The sequence below is a fragment of the Notamacropus eugenii genome, chromosome 1 (assembly GCF_028372415.1).
Source record: "Notamacropus eugenii isolate mMacEug1 chromosome 1, mMacEug1.pri_v2, whole genome shotgun sequence".
Taxonomy (NCBI): domain Eukaryota; kingdom Metazoa; phylum Chordata; class Mammalia; order Diprotodontia; family Macropodidae; genus Notamacropus; species Notamacropus eugenii.
The window spans coordinates 136953733-136969145 of record NC_092872.1 but is presented as its reverse complement, the minus strand read 5'-3'; the positions used below and the strand labels follow the sequence as shown (position 1 = coordinate 136969145).

Genomic DNA, 15413 nt, shown 5'->3' with positions numbered 1-15413 from the left:
GCCTCTTTGAGGTTCTAGAGGCAGAAAAGTCAAATAGCAGCAGCCCTGAAATAGAGAGTTTAGATGTCTGGTTTAGATGTCTGGCTAAGGACTTTCTTCCTATTAAGGAAACGGAAAAAAAAAAATCACAGGATTATAGATCTGGAGCTAGCGTCTAATCCTTCATTTTACAAATGAGGAAACCGAGGCACAGGGAGGCTGAGTGATTTGCTGAGGGTCACATAGCTAGCGAGTGTCTGAGGTGAGATTTTAATTAGTCCAGTGCCCTGTCCACTATGCCATGCTGCCTTTAAAATGTCATTTTTATCAGTTTTTTTGTCACAAGTGGTTAGAAGGAAACCAGTATCTATTAAGGGCTTACTATACGCCAAGCACTATGATAGGCCCTTTATAAATATTATCTCATCTGATCCTCACACCAACCTTGGTAGGTAGGTGCTATCATTATTCATCCCTTTTTATAGCTGAGGAAATGGAGGCAGACAGACTTGTCCAGGGTCACAAAGCTAGTAAAGTTCTGAATCCAGATTTGAACTCAGGTCTTCCTGCCTTCAGGTCCAGTGCCTTATTCACTATGCCATGCTGGCTATAAAATAAATGATTTGTTATCAATACTGTATCATTTTTAACAATAGTGTACTGACATAGAGAACATGTAGATATATACAGTATTCTTTTAAAAACCAATTACATCAGATTGGGGGCAGCTAGGGGGCACAGTGGATAGAATGCTGAGCCTAGAGTCAGGAAGACATCCTCATCACTTCAACTCTAGCCTCAGATACTTACTAGCTGTATGACCTCAGGCAGGTCACTTAACTCTGTTTGCCTCAGTTTGCGCATCTTTAAGATGAACCCGAGAAGGAAGTGGCAAAGTACATTATCTTTGCCAAGAGAGCCTGAAATGGGGTCATGAAGTCCGATGTCACTGAAAAATGACCCAACAACCACAATAACATTATGTAAGATTATAAGGGAAGCCAATTATATTGAAACACATTTTTTTATCAAATTATTTAAAGTTCATGGACCCCGGGTTAAGAAGTCTAAAGTCTAAAGAAACTTAGCAGGAGGAAGAGGAGTGGGGTGTTTGTAAAGAAGACACAGAATTATAAACTTGGGTCTCAGGGCCAAATATAATGCTTGTGGCAAATCCCACTGACATCACAACTCCCAAATAGGATCAAAGAAGAAAAGAATGTGGATGAAGGCAAAGATCCAAGGACCTTCACAAAGCAGGCTGGGACTGTTTCCATGATGACAGGCCAGCAGGCAGTTTCCCTCCTTTTTATAGCGCAAAAAGTACAAGTTACTCAAGGTGGCTAGACATCTCATTTCATAGGGCTGTCGATCTGGAATGGATCTTAATCAGCTAGGCCAACCCACTTATTTTCCAGATAAGGAAACTGACCCAGAGACAAAATGGTCTGCTTGTTGACTGAATCACACAAAGGTCTAAGTAGAAGCATCTAGGATTCAAACTCAGATGCTCTGCCTCCAAATGCAGTGCTGGTTTTGAAGTAGCTGACCACTGAATCATGCTGACTTACATGGATATATGTCAGTATTCTAGTGGGTTCAAACATCTGGTTACCTACAGGGTGGGCACAGGAATCCCTGTTGCCCTAGGCCAGTAAACTCTGTCTTATCAGAAGCTCTGTTTCAATTATCTTGAATGAAAACTGAACTTTATAAGTGCTTTATTTGAATTCCAGCAAAGCCAGAATTGATGATAAATGTTAATCCATCAGACTGGTGGGATAAAGGTCAGGAAGTCCCCAAGATAATGAACAATATTTAAGAATTCTCAAGCTGGTAACCACAGTGCTTAACATTGTACTGCATCAAAGTAGCCAAGGAGCTAGAGTCTAGCTGGGGGCCATCTATGAGGAGATGGGTCACGGGCTTCCCTACTTCCCTTTTTCAAAATGGAGCTCCTTGAAATCAGGTCACTTTGACTTATCTTAATATCACTTCATACCCAGTCTTTTGTCGTCTTACTTATGCTCTACATTTCAATCAAGCTAATGCTCAAATTCGATATCTGAGCTTCCAGTCAGCACATTCCTATAAAGCTATCTCCCTTCCCTACAATGCACTTCCTCCTCTTCTTTAACTTTCAGAATCCTGTCTTCCTTCATGGCTCAGCTCAGACGCTGCTACCTAGAAGACATTACTAATGCCCCGTCCCCGCAGTTAGTTTTCTGCTTCTCCTCAATTTGCCTTATGCTTATTTATTTGTAGATATGTCTTACCTCCCAACAGAATGAAAACACCCTGAGACTTCTTTGCCTTTGCAGCCCAAAAGCTTAGAAGTACCTTGTCTGTAGTTAACTGGTAATAAATGTTTGAAGTTAACATTAGTTCACACCTCACCTCATACAAATTCCTTAATCTGGCATTTAAAGCCATTTAAAAATCTGACTTTAATTTACCTTTCCTCACTACTACCAAAGTTAACTTCATGTTCCAGCCAAGCTGGTCCAATTGTTTTTGTCCACAACAAATCTTGTTTCATGTTCAGTTATTTTAGTTGTGTCCAACTTTTGGACTTTTCTTTGAAAAGATGGTTTGCCATATCCTTCTCCAGCCAATTTTTACACATGAGGAAACTGAGACAAACAGGGTTAAGTGACTTGCCCAGGGTCACACAGCTATTAAGTGTCTGAGGTCACATTTGATGGTCTTCTTGACCAAGATGAGTCTTCTTGACTCCAGGAGCTTTATCCACTATGCCACCTTACAAGTCTTATATATTTACTATTTTACCTTGGTTCTTAATTCTTCCCTCCATCTCCATTTCCAAATCTTAAAACCCTCCTCATCCTTCAAAACACAACTCAAATACTCCTCAGATAATCTCAGCCAGAAATGATCTCTCCTTACTTTGAATATCTGTAGTATCCTGATACCAAATCTGCAGATTACCCAGCATTGAGAGGGACAGATAACACAATGGATGCTGGAACCAAGATCCAAAAATATATCTGAGTTAATGGGCCCCAAATAAGGCAAGAACATTTAATAGTAAAGGCCGACATTTAGGTTGAAAATAGTAATCCCCTCAAGTATAGGATGGAAGAGACCTGCTGTAATACCAAATTATCTGAAAAATACCTAAAGATTTCAGTTGACTACAAAACTCAACAGAAACCAACAGTATACTGTAATTGCCTTCCAAAACTAATGCAACTTTATGTTATAAATTTATTATAAAGGAAGCAACAGTCCTGTTGAATATTTCATTAGTCAAATCACATCTGGAGTATTTTATTCAGTTCTGGGTGCCAAAACTTGTAAGAGAGATATTAACAAACTGGAGAACATCCAGCGTAGACCCAGAATGATGGGTGAGTGGTATGGGAAGCAGGTCATAAAGGATGGTTAAGGGAAATAAAAATGCTTTTTAATCTGGCAAAGAGCAGACACCAATGGGTGGAAGTCATAGGGAGGCACAGGGTGGGATCAAAGTAAGGAATAGTTTTCTCAAGAACACAGCTGCCCAAGGCAGTGATAAAATAAGAGTCCAAAAGAATGAAGATGAAACACTCCACTTACCTCCTCACAAAGAGGTGATGAACTTAAAATTTCAAAAGTGACATACATTTTCATACATGGCTTTTGTGGGAATCTGTTTTGCCAGACTATGTAGATATGTATTGAGGATGGTAATATGTTTTACATAATTGAACATGTATGACCTATATCAAATTTGTTTACTCTATCAGGGAAGGGGGAGGTGAGGATGGGAGAGAGAAAATTTATAACTAAATGACCATAAAAGAACATATGAAGTATAGATAGAAAAATATAGATATCTATATCCATTTATCTATACCTATATATATATCTTTAAGATGTCATGGTTATTTTCTGTGGAAGAGCAACTCTCAAGGAATGAACACTCCTATTCTTTGACCAGATATTATCACTTAAAAGGGTCCCTGCAGTTAATGCTTATAGGCTTTAACTATTTCCTGAAGAACTTCTAAGACTCAGTGTCTTTAGTGTTCAGTTTAAGAAAAAGACGTATCACTTAAATGAGCAGTAAAGAATGCCCCATTCCCCTTAACATGTCTATACTATTTCTGAATACTTGGTACTTAGAGAGCAATAGGATGGTCTCTGTTCTGGTTCATGAACATGGTTCCCATGACACTAATGTAATAAGACCACTTACCATATAGAAGCTATCTATGTACATATACACACCATTATGAACATTAACATTATGAACATTAACTTTAAAAAATTGGGTGATAAGAAGAATCATTTAGAATACACATTTTATACACATACATGTTTAAAAGCAAAAAAAAATATTCTCCCAATGATTTGCATATAGTAAACACTTAATGAATGCTCATTCATTCACTCATGGTAATAAGCTGAATGGAGCCCCAATTCACAATGTGGTTAAATACCTCCTCTAACACCTAGATTCTGTCTTGAGGTAACAAGTATTGGAGAGAATCAGGTTCATTAAGACATTCACAAAGGAAGTATAACCACAAGATGTTTCCATGAGAAATAAATGATAAAATATTGATTGCAATTATCTTTCAGCAATGTAAGTTTTTTTTGAAGGTTTGTAGATTACAATGTACTCTTTTTGGTTTTTAAGCTCTCTTTCAATAAACTTTACCCAATTCAACTTTCCCTTTTTTATTGTAGAGGATAAATCCAATGCTGAGAATATTATAGGAATGATTCCAGCTCTTATCTTTCTGCCTTTGCATTGACTGCCTGCCATAGATTCCGCACCTCTTTTAAAATGATCTGGCTTCCTTCGAGAATCAGCTCTGCTGATCTTCCAGGGAGCTTTTCCTAGTTCCTACAGCTGTTAGCACCGTCTGTCTTTTATTCATCCATCTTGTATTCATTGTATATGTGGTCTCCCCCGTTGCATTAGAGGCAAGGACTTTCCTTTTTCTTTGTAACCCATACCTTATCTTAGCACAATGCCAAGTTTATAAAAATCACTTAATAAATGCTTACTGACTAACTGGGAGATTTGGAAGTCAAATTTTTGGTGAACAGTACCAGTTACTGTGATTCTACCAGAAGGCCACAGATGCTGTATAGTATCTTAGGAGTCATCTTGTCCAACTCCCATATTTTACAAATGAAGTGAAGTATCTCATTGAAAGTCACATACATAATTAATGGTAGATTGAAACCCAGGTTTTCTGATGCCAAACTTCGCAGCATTCTTTACACTGCACCCAGTCTAACAGTGAAGTCTTTAAAAATAAATATGGATAATTTACCTATGAGATTTATTTTATCAATACCCTTCCATTGAGAAGAATGGTATAGTATTTCAGCATTTTTTTATGGTACCCAAGTAAACAGGGAGGTAGCCATTGGCTTCAGGCTCAAGGAAACAACAGCAGATGTATAAGAGGCAGTAGCTGCAATTTATAAAAGTTGGGTTATGGGATTAGCAGTCATAGGATTAGATTTAGAACTGGAAGAGTCCTTAAAAGTTGCCTTATCTAAAGCCTTCACCTTACAGATGAGGACCTGAGGTCCAAGAAGATGGTAAGTAGGCTCGCTCAAGGTCATGTACATATATAATATAAAAAGTTCTTTAGATACTATCTGTTTCTTCAATCTGAAAGTTTTAGTTGCTGTTTTTACTTCAAGGTTTTCAAATGGTCACATGTTTCATGGGAAGGGGAAAAAACCAACCTAAGCAACTCAGTACATTTCAATGAGATGAAATTAAGACATACCCTTCAAGCGCTTCCTAATCATAAAATTTTTTTTTCTATATAAACAGGAGTTACTGTTTTATTTCTATTCATTCACAAATGATTCTCTCCTCCTCTGGAAAATTCAACCACAGAACACAGAACACTGGGCAGCCCTAGAAGACTGGCTCACACTTTTGAAATAACACCATATTTTTCAATGTCACTCACATCAAGAAATATGAACTGAATTGTTGGCTTTAAAATGCTTAGACTCTGAAGAACTTTTCTTGGTGAATTTATTATTCTATCATCCCATCATTAATTTCTATGCACACTCTCTTCTATTGACACATTACTATATCTTATCAATTGTTTTTATAGATGAACTTTAATTGAAAGCAGGAATTTTAAAAATATTATACATTCTTTTCTATTTCTTTGTGGAAGTCTTTAACTTCTCGAATTTCTTCCTGCACTAGTAACAATCCTCTTAACAGAGATTATAACTAAGTTATCTTCTTTATGACCTGATATGCAAGTCAGATTCTCTGGTTCAGAGTTCAGGTTGCCAATTTATAAAGAGGTTTTATAAAGCAATCAATTCCCTATTTTCATTTTCATCTCCTTTCTAAGAAAATAAGTGCTAGATTTGGAGCCAAAGGACCTGGGTTCAGGTCCCAGTTCTGTCAGTACTTGTATGACCATGGAAAGTTAACTAACTTCTTTAAGCCTCACACACCTGATGATAAAATGTGAAAGTTTGATTAAATGGGCCTTAGGTTCCCTTAGAGCTCTAATCTGATAATCCTAGGAATATGTTTTCCCCCTTTGGTTTCTGTGTTTGTTCAGTTGTGACCCCAAATGAGCTTCTTTTCTTTTCTTTTCTTTTTTTTTTTGGAGGGAGGGGGGCAAAGATATTGAAGTGGTTTCCTTCTCCAGTGGATTAAGGCAAATAGAGGTTAAGTGATTTGCCCAGGGTCACAAAGCTAATGAGTGTCTGAGGCTGGATTTGAATTCCCAGCACTCAATTCACTGAGTCACCTACCTGTCTGTTGGTTTCTGTAGGGGATGAGATAGTGCTCAGCAAAGTTAGACAAGACTAAACATCGGTTATTCCAGTGCAATCTAATAGACATTTTTGTTAATTGCCTACTAAGTGCCAGGCACTGTGCTGGGAATACAATTAAAAGACAGTCCTTGACTTCAAGGATCTCACAATCTAATAGGCAGGGTGGGGGGTAGTGGAGATAATGCACAAAAGGAGGCAGTAAAGAGGTGGGGGAAGGTGAGGGAGACTAGGGAATAGACTAGAAAAGGTATCTTTTTTTTTCTTCCCCTTTTTCTCTTAAAGACTAGCCTTAACCTCAAATCACTCTGGCTCTCATTGACTGGCCAACGTTAGGTCCCAGGCCAAGCCCTACTTGGTCATTGTTTGGGCCCAGATCATCTCAGAATGAATATAAATAGCAATTGTTTCTGTTTTGGCCAGAAACCCTGAGAGTCTTCCCCTCTCAGATCTACAGAATGTTGTCCAATTTCCAGTTGTTCTGATCTATATCTGGCTATTGGACCCAGGTGACTCCAGAGGTGAAAGTGAGGCTGGTGACTTTGCACTGCCCTCCCTCACTTAAATCCAATTCACCTGCAGGTCATGGCATCGCCTTCCTGACGTCATGGTCCTTTTCTGAGAACAAAGGACAACAGTATTAGGTGGAGCAACAGATCCAAAATGGAGTGAACCAAAGTCCAGTTTCTGCCCTGTATAACAGAAGGCATTTGGAGGAGTTTGATTGATACTCCACCCTCCCAATCAGAGGAGGAGGCTGAGGAAGGTGGTATCAGTCAAGGTTTGTGTTAGCAGGTGTCAATGATGAGATTTGAGGTGATAAGCTTAACCTGGGAGAGGAATCTTGTTCCAAAGAATTGAAACCAGGCAGACACAGAGTGGAGATAGATGTACAAATGGCACATATAGTATGTGGTACAAATAGACATGTGGAGAGTCATGTCCACCTGCAAAGGGACAGAGTATTCAACATTTGCTGAGGACCTACTATATGCAGACCCATAACTATGTGCAGCTCACACAAGCTAAACACTTACATGGTGGTCAGAAAAGGCAATACAGTCGTGCTCTCAAGGTCTATTAAAAAAGAACTATGGAATTGTGTGACACGGGTGATATTGGCACAGGCATGACATGCCCTCATCAGAGAAGGCGCTATGCTCTAGGTCATTTTGTTTCTCTTAGAGACTGAAGGACAACAACCAACCACTATGGTTGATCCATAGTATAAAGCCTGTATGGAATTACAAAGTAGAAGATATAACCCATCCCAATCAGAGGGGAAAGAAGGCTGAGGAAGGTGGTATCAGTTAAGGTTTGAGTTAGCGTCCCTGGTCCCATTGAGCTTAAAATTTAATGGTGGCTACAGAATAAACACAAACGTAAATATCGTAGAACTAGTTGGAGAAACTTACAAATATATTTATGTCTAATGATATGAACTCTATGTAGAAATTTGCAGATATTCATGACTTAAAATATCTTTCCACTTGAGTAGAGCTAATCTAGCCATTTGTAGAGCTTTCTCTTTATGCAAATAGGCATGAACATGGTCCATAGGCTGTTAAAAAAAATACCACTTATGGGAGAAGATCAAGAACCAAAACAGAACTTGAGGCAAAAAAGGTGGAGAACTTTGTTACTTAGTTGTAGAGACTTAAATGATAAGCCCAAAGGTCATATAGATAATAAGTGGCAGAGCTGTGAACTGAACTAGGGTCCCTTGACTCTGAATCCAGTCCTCTACCATGCTGACTTCAAAATGCAAACTGGAAGTCATATTCATTGTTGTCTTGGGATAGAACAGAACAGAATGATGACTGATGCCACTTACACCTTCCCTACAGCTAGAGGAAATGAAGACAAAACCACAAAAGGAACTTTCCAGAATCACAAGGAGGATAAGTGGAAGGAACCAGAAATGGTCCAAGGACCAGCATTCTACCTACAAGCTGACTACCATTCTTAGAGTGAGCTCCTTGAAAGCAGAGGTTGTTTTTTTGCCTTTCTTTATATCTCAGTGCTTAGTATAGTGCCTGGCATACAGTGGGCACTTAATAAATGCCTCTTGACTTGACTGCCATATTGATTGATTCCCCAAATACGGAATCAAATATGCACTATGAGAAAAAATGTCCCTAGCACTCAGCATGTAAACACATCCAGACCAGCCCCAAAGTCAAACAGATCCTGAAATATGTTCAAAGCTCACTGAGCTACAAGGAAAACTTTAAAGGACATTCCAAGGCACTCTGAAAATCATTGAGAAAAAAAAAAACCCAAAACAACCCAGCCCCTAAACTTTCCCACAATCTTATTTCTTCCAAGCTCATGGTATCACATGGTTTGATATGGAAACTGCTATTTGACAATTGGCAACTGTCAAATCCTGGGCAAGCAAACTTCCTGCATAACCACTGCTTTTGGATTGTTTCTGAAGGGCTGCTAGAGAGCAAGCCACAACTATTCTGACTTTCCAAAACCCTCTGACTATTATAGACAGAGATCTAATCCCCATGGACAGGGCGGACTGGTATTTCAAACATGAAAAACACTGGAATGATGATTAATAATTTACCAATAGGAAAGTCTCTTAACATACACACACACACACACACACACACACACACACACACACACACACAACATTCTTGGGGAGAAAAAAACCAAACTTCCTCAAGACAAAAAAGGAAAAGTAAATCGAATTTCATCATTTTAAAGAGCAAACTATAAAATATTTCTTTTGTATTTAAATTTTTCCATGTCAACACAGATCATGTTATAAGGTGACATTAATTAATACCAACTATTTAAAAATTAAGTCCTCTTTGTTCTGAGTGCAGGTTCATCTGCTCTGCATAGATAAGCTAATACATATACCAGAGGCAGAGGCAGAGGTCTCAATCAAAGAAAACCACAACAAATTCCTTAGCTGTAATAGATATTCCACATGTTTTAAAGTGGCTCAAAAGTATGATTTCTCTAGAATAAAAAAACCCAAAATACTGGAACTGAATTTCTCTTAAAACAGGATAGCACTGGCTTCCTACTTGTATCAAATGCTGATATCAGAGATTATTTTGGGGTTTATTTCACTACCTGAATCCTTAATACTCCTCCGAATTCAGAATTCTCAATGATAAATATGTGGATTTAGGGGGAAACTCAAATGTTGGACAGCAGATTTATCCACTAGGCAGGGGACTGAACCAGAGGACTTCTAAGAGGTATCGTCTAACCCCAGGATTCTTTAAATCTATGCAATATGGAGCATTTTAGCAAGGACTAAGCATGTACAATAACTACGAAATTACTATGTACCAGGATTCCAAGTTCTGTGCTATTTCCAAAAATTTTGTCCCCAGTCCCCTTGACCTTGGACCAGTGAGGATCAGATATAAACTGGAAAAAGTCTTACATATTTAAAGTTCTGTACAAAGAGCTTTCTATTTTTCAAAGTAAAAATTTATTGATACATTTTTATTTTATATCACCTACATTTTCCAATATATTAGTTCCCACTCCCAAGTTAAACTTATTTGTATTTCTCCTGTTAGGTTACTTAAAACTGCACCCTGTATTCCAATTAATAGCATAAGCATGTACATCCCATTCCTTGAAACTTTCCCTTGATATCCATGAACCAGTGAAGTCCAGGAAAATGTGGAAGCAGAGATTGAAGCTGTTTTGAAAGAATGTGAATATGTCCCACTAATGGAAAGTTACTTATGCTTAAAGGGAAATTGGCTACATAAGAATAAGAATCTTATTAACCAATTCCAACTCATCCTTCTAAGCACAGCTTATCTTATCCCCCAAACCTTCTGTTTCCCCCCTGAAGGAAGTGATCTGTCCTTTCTTTTAATTAATATAATCCTTTGTTTGCAACTCATTGTCTTTTCACATTATCCCATGTATACAATTATTTATGAATGTCTGATTATTTTTTCTGTCCCCCAATTGCACCTACCATAGAGCTTTTTAACATAGGAAGCACTTAGTAACTGTTCAATGAAGGAATGATACTCATCTTTCCTTAAACCCTTCCTGTTCACTATGTACAAAGAGTGGAGAGTATATCTGTCAGGAATTTTTTTTTAAATTAAGAAAAACAGACCTGAGATATTATTGTTATTAACAATAACAACAAAAGCTAGCAGATATATAGCATGAAGCACTCTATATGTTATCTCACTTATTCCTTACAACAACCGCATTTTATCCGCATTTTAGAAATGAGGAAACTGAAGTTGGCAGAAATGAAGTGACTTTCCCTGGGGCCTCACAGTTGACCCCAGAATAACAAAGAATTATAACTCCAAACCCAATGAATCAACAGAATGACACAACAGGCAGAAAAGGTGACCCTACCAAAGGTCACATCATCATCATCCATATCATGCTTACTATGCTCCAGGCACTGTGCTTTATAAACTTATCATTTGATCCGCACAACAACCCAGAGAAATAGGTGCTTGTAACAGCTCAATGAGGCAGATAGGGCTGGTATTATTTTCCCTTTATCAAAAAAAAATAGAAAACTAAAACATCCTGATCTGTCCAAGGTCACACAGTGGACTAAGTGACTAAGCCTGGATCTGAAGCCAATTCTGAACCCTTCCAAGTACATGCCCTTCATGTATCAAAAAGCATGGCAAACCACATCCACAGGGGCAATAAGTTTAAAAATAGAGTGAGTTAATTGTTTTACGTATGTTCTTTATGACAGTTTTGCTCTCATATACACCCAATCAGATGGGACATTTTTCAAGACAATTTGTTGTAAAGTTTTTACCATGAGCAAGAATCCAGGGTACGTTATGACTGATCTCCATTAAACTTGTCCTACAGCAAGGGTGGCATGAGGGAAGGACACTTTGGAATATTATGACACCTGAAAGGAGACTGAGACAGGCATCTCCAGTGGCCCATATCCACTGGAAAGATCCATTCAATTGCATGGGATGTCAAACTGGTCTGTTGAATGATAACCTACTGTGAGGCTAGTAAACTATTTTAATTGATGGCTGCAGGTGACTTGGCTGCAAAAAGTGGCCCCAAACTGCATTCAAAGATTATCTTTCTCATTTATCTCATATATAAGCAGACAGCACCTATATTAGCAAAGGAAAGTTAAGAACTGAATGAGGGAGACTGAGCCCCAAATATTCTTATTCTCATTCTCTGTGTCTCCCTTCTTGTCTCTTTCCCTATCTCTCTGTCTCTCCATCTCTCCTGTCTGTCTCTTTCTCTGTTTCTCACTCTCTTCTCTGTCTGTCTCTCTCATCTTCTGGAGAAGCAGTGGGAAGAATAAGTTTATTAACTTACCGTTGGTCACAGAACTATACTATCAGAAGGGAATCTTTTTTTTTTTTTTTTTGATTGCTGTACAAGATATTTTTTAGAATACTTGAGAACTCATTAAATGAGTATGGATCTCCTTGTTTCACAACTTATTCAGTTAAGTTATTCAGTCGATAAGCATTTATTAAGTGTTTCTTATGTGCCTGCACTGGGCTAAATGGTTGAGGATATAAAAAGAAGCAGAAGAGAATCCATGCCCTCAAGGAACTCACAATCTAACGGGGGAGACAATAAGCAAACACACAGGGGAGTGGAGAAGAAGGAAAGAAGAACATCAAAGGAGAACACAACCTATGAGTTGTGCTGGCAAGGCCTGCATCTGTGATTGCAATAGAATATTACTGTACCATAAAAATGACAGATATGAAGAATATAAAGAAATATTGAAAGATATTTATAAAATATCTTTATATAACAGAGCTGGAGTAGTATATTCATGCTATGAAAAGCAACAGCAAAAAATATACACATATGTAAAGATATATAGAAAAATGCAACTCTAATTTATATAAAACTGATCAAGGGTTAAGTTAGGATCCCAATGTAGGCATCCTGATATCAAGTCTGCCATTCTCTATACTATACACTCCATTGTCTCTATATCACAATCAGTCACAGAAAAAGATATAGGGACAAGATATTTTTGTTATTTGTTTGAGTGAATATACACCATAAAATGTAAAAGTTGGGATTTTGCTTTAAGTGTGATTTCACAAAAAAAAATTGTTTGAATTTTTTTGTTAATGGCTACTAAATTTGCAATAATATTTAAAGGAATGTACGTGTATTTTGAAATGGAAACATTTTCATTATTGAACAAAAGTGATTTCATGGGGTTAAAAAAAGTTTTGATTCCAGATACATTATCACCTTTTGATATGGCACTTGATCCTATCATCTGAACTGTGTTCCAATCACAATGGCCATGATAAAGAATATTACCTTTAAGAGGAAAAAAATACCCTTCTTCCAAAGGTATTATGCTAATTCTCTTCCCAGATTTCTTTCCTATATCACACATTTCTTTCTACCCGTAAAGTGTCCAACAATTATGCCAGTATACTGTTGAAACGAAATTGTTTTTTGTACCCTGGAGAAACACACATTGATACTCACACATCATTTATTGGTCAATAAACCCTAGCAAAGACAACAACACATTAATAATTTCAAACAACATAGTAGCCCTTGAAAATGTTTACAGTGTGGCCAAGATACTAGACTAGAAGCCAAGTTCATTCCTCAATTTAGCTGTAGGGTTCTTAAAACTTTCTTCCTTTTGTCAAAGTTATCCTCAGACCTGGAAGCTTGAAAACCATTTTGATAGGACACAAGCAAGGTACCTTGCATTCATTCTTTAGACAGCTAACTCTGGAATTAACCTAACCATCAGTATCACAGAAAGAAAAGAATATTGGAACTTCCGCTTATGTAAATGACTACTCCATGGTGGTAGTGGTCTTTATAGACTCATTTACATGCTTTTAAATATGTAAAAGAAAATGCATTTTATTTCGGGGAAAAAATTCCAAAAAGAAGCATTGTTATCTCTTTAAAAATTTAGTATTAGGCCTAGAACTACCTGAAACTTTTCAGGTCATATCTTGAGGATGACAATTTGGAGCAAGCCTATATTCTCAGAAGTTTTAAGAAATAAACTATTATAAATGTATACACATATATACATATTTTAAAATGCGAAGTATTTCTCATTTCCCATTTTTCCATTAATAATTATTCTCAAAAATAAGATAAAAATTATAGTCACGTAATACTATATGAACATATTCATATATAAACACTCACACACCACACAAATATCACCAGGGTTGAAGTTCTAGGAAACACAATAAAGAGTTCCCAGTATGAATTCCTTAAAGAAAGAAAAACATTGGTGAATATGTACTTTTTATCCTGTAGTGCACATATCTGCCAAATGTGAACTCTCAGGACTTTTCCACACATGTACCTCGAAAAGATATAATTCAACCTAATGTAAAGCACATGCTTGATTTTGTTCTACAGTTTCACATTTGGCAAAAGATGGAGCCTCAATCTATGGCAACAGATGTAAAAGAGTATTTAAACCACCAAAGTCTAAAACATCTTGCTTATAAACTTATTGCAAGGAGAAGTAAAAATCTAAGCTCAGAAATAAAGGTCTTTAAATCCCAAAGCAAATCACTTAAACACATTGTCTAAAATTTCCCTTCCATCACATGGCTGATGTGGTTAAACAAAGCTAATTTTATCTTCCCATTAACTAAGAAATATACCCAAGAGCATAAATTAATGAAATGAAAATTTTCTATAAGAAATAAAGTGTTGTAAGATGGAATTTGCTGCTAGCTATAACCAAAATGCATGATAGGAACAATGAGGAGGCTAACATGTGGAATGAATCACCACATCTGAAATATTGTTGGGAAAACCGACAACTATTATTAATATAATTGTTACTCTAGGTATTTAATAACCTGTTTTGATTTACAAGTGTTTTTACAATCAACAGTGAATTTTTACATCCTTTTGAAAGGAGCCAATATTATAATCCCAACGATTTATGTGACAAGGAGAGCTAAAGCAAGTGAGATCATATGAGCATAAGATTCAGAGCTTTGAGGTGCCTCAGAGAAATCAAGTCAATGAGCATTTATTAAGCACCTAATGTGTGCCAGGTACTGTAGGAAGTTGCTACCAAAACAAGGTGAAAACACAGATTTGTGTAATCTCAGAGCTGAAAGAAACCTCAGAAACTATCCAGCCAGTGGTCGTCCTTAATCATGAATAACCATCTCCATCATCATCCAGTAGGTTTTATGCTAGAAAACAAGTCACAAAGGGGACTCCATAGAGGGGATGAATTCAGTATAATTAGAGAAGACAGTATAATTAATAAAGCATGGTGGTGGCCAGCATTCAGAAGAGTCAAGATATCCAGGAAAAGGAAACAGAGCGCAGAACCTCTTGAGGCAAGTCTCTTACATTTAGATTTTGCATCTTTTACTTCAAGCCATTGCTGTGTTCTCTGGAGCCAAGAAGAGAAAGACCAAATTCCTCTTCCATACATATGGTAGCCCTTCAAATACTTGTGAAGACAGTGTAAAGTTTCTAAGAGAAAGGATTGGTTAATTCTTTGTACTCGTACTCGTATCCTACTCTATGCCTGCCACATAGTAGGCATTTAATAAATACTTGTTGATTGATATATCTACTTGAAGTTTCCTCCCCTTCAGGTTAAATACATCCAGTTCCTTCAATCTTGTGTGCTATAAGGTTCAGTC

General features: G+C 37.3%; 1 protein-coding gene and 1 pseudogene across 1 annotated transcript in view; both read right to left on the bottom strand.

The window, feature by feature from the left end:
* MYO1E (myosin IE) overlaps nucleotides 1–15413 on the bottom strand; it is a 226980-nt gene that overhangs the window by 185800 nt on the left and 25767 nt on the right. The gene's annotated exons all lie outside the window — the stretch shown is intronic.
* LOC140507695 (large ribosomal subunit protein eL29 pseudogene) overlaps nucleotides 1–15413 on the bottom strand; it is a 75258-nt pseudogene that overhangs the window by 35566 nt on the left and 24279 nt on the right.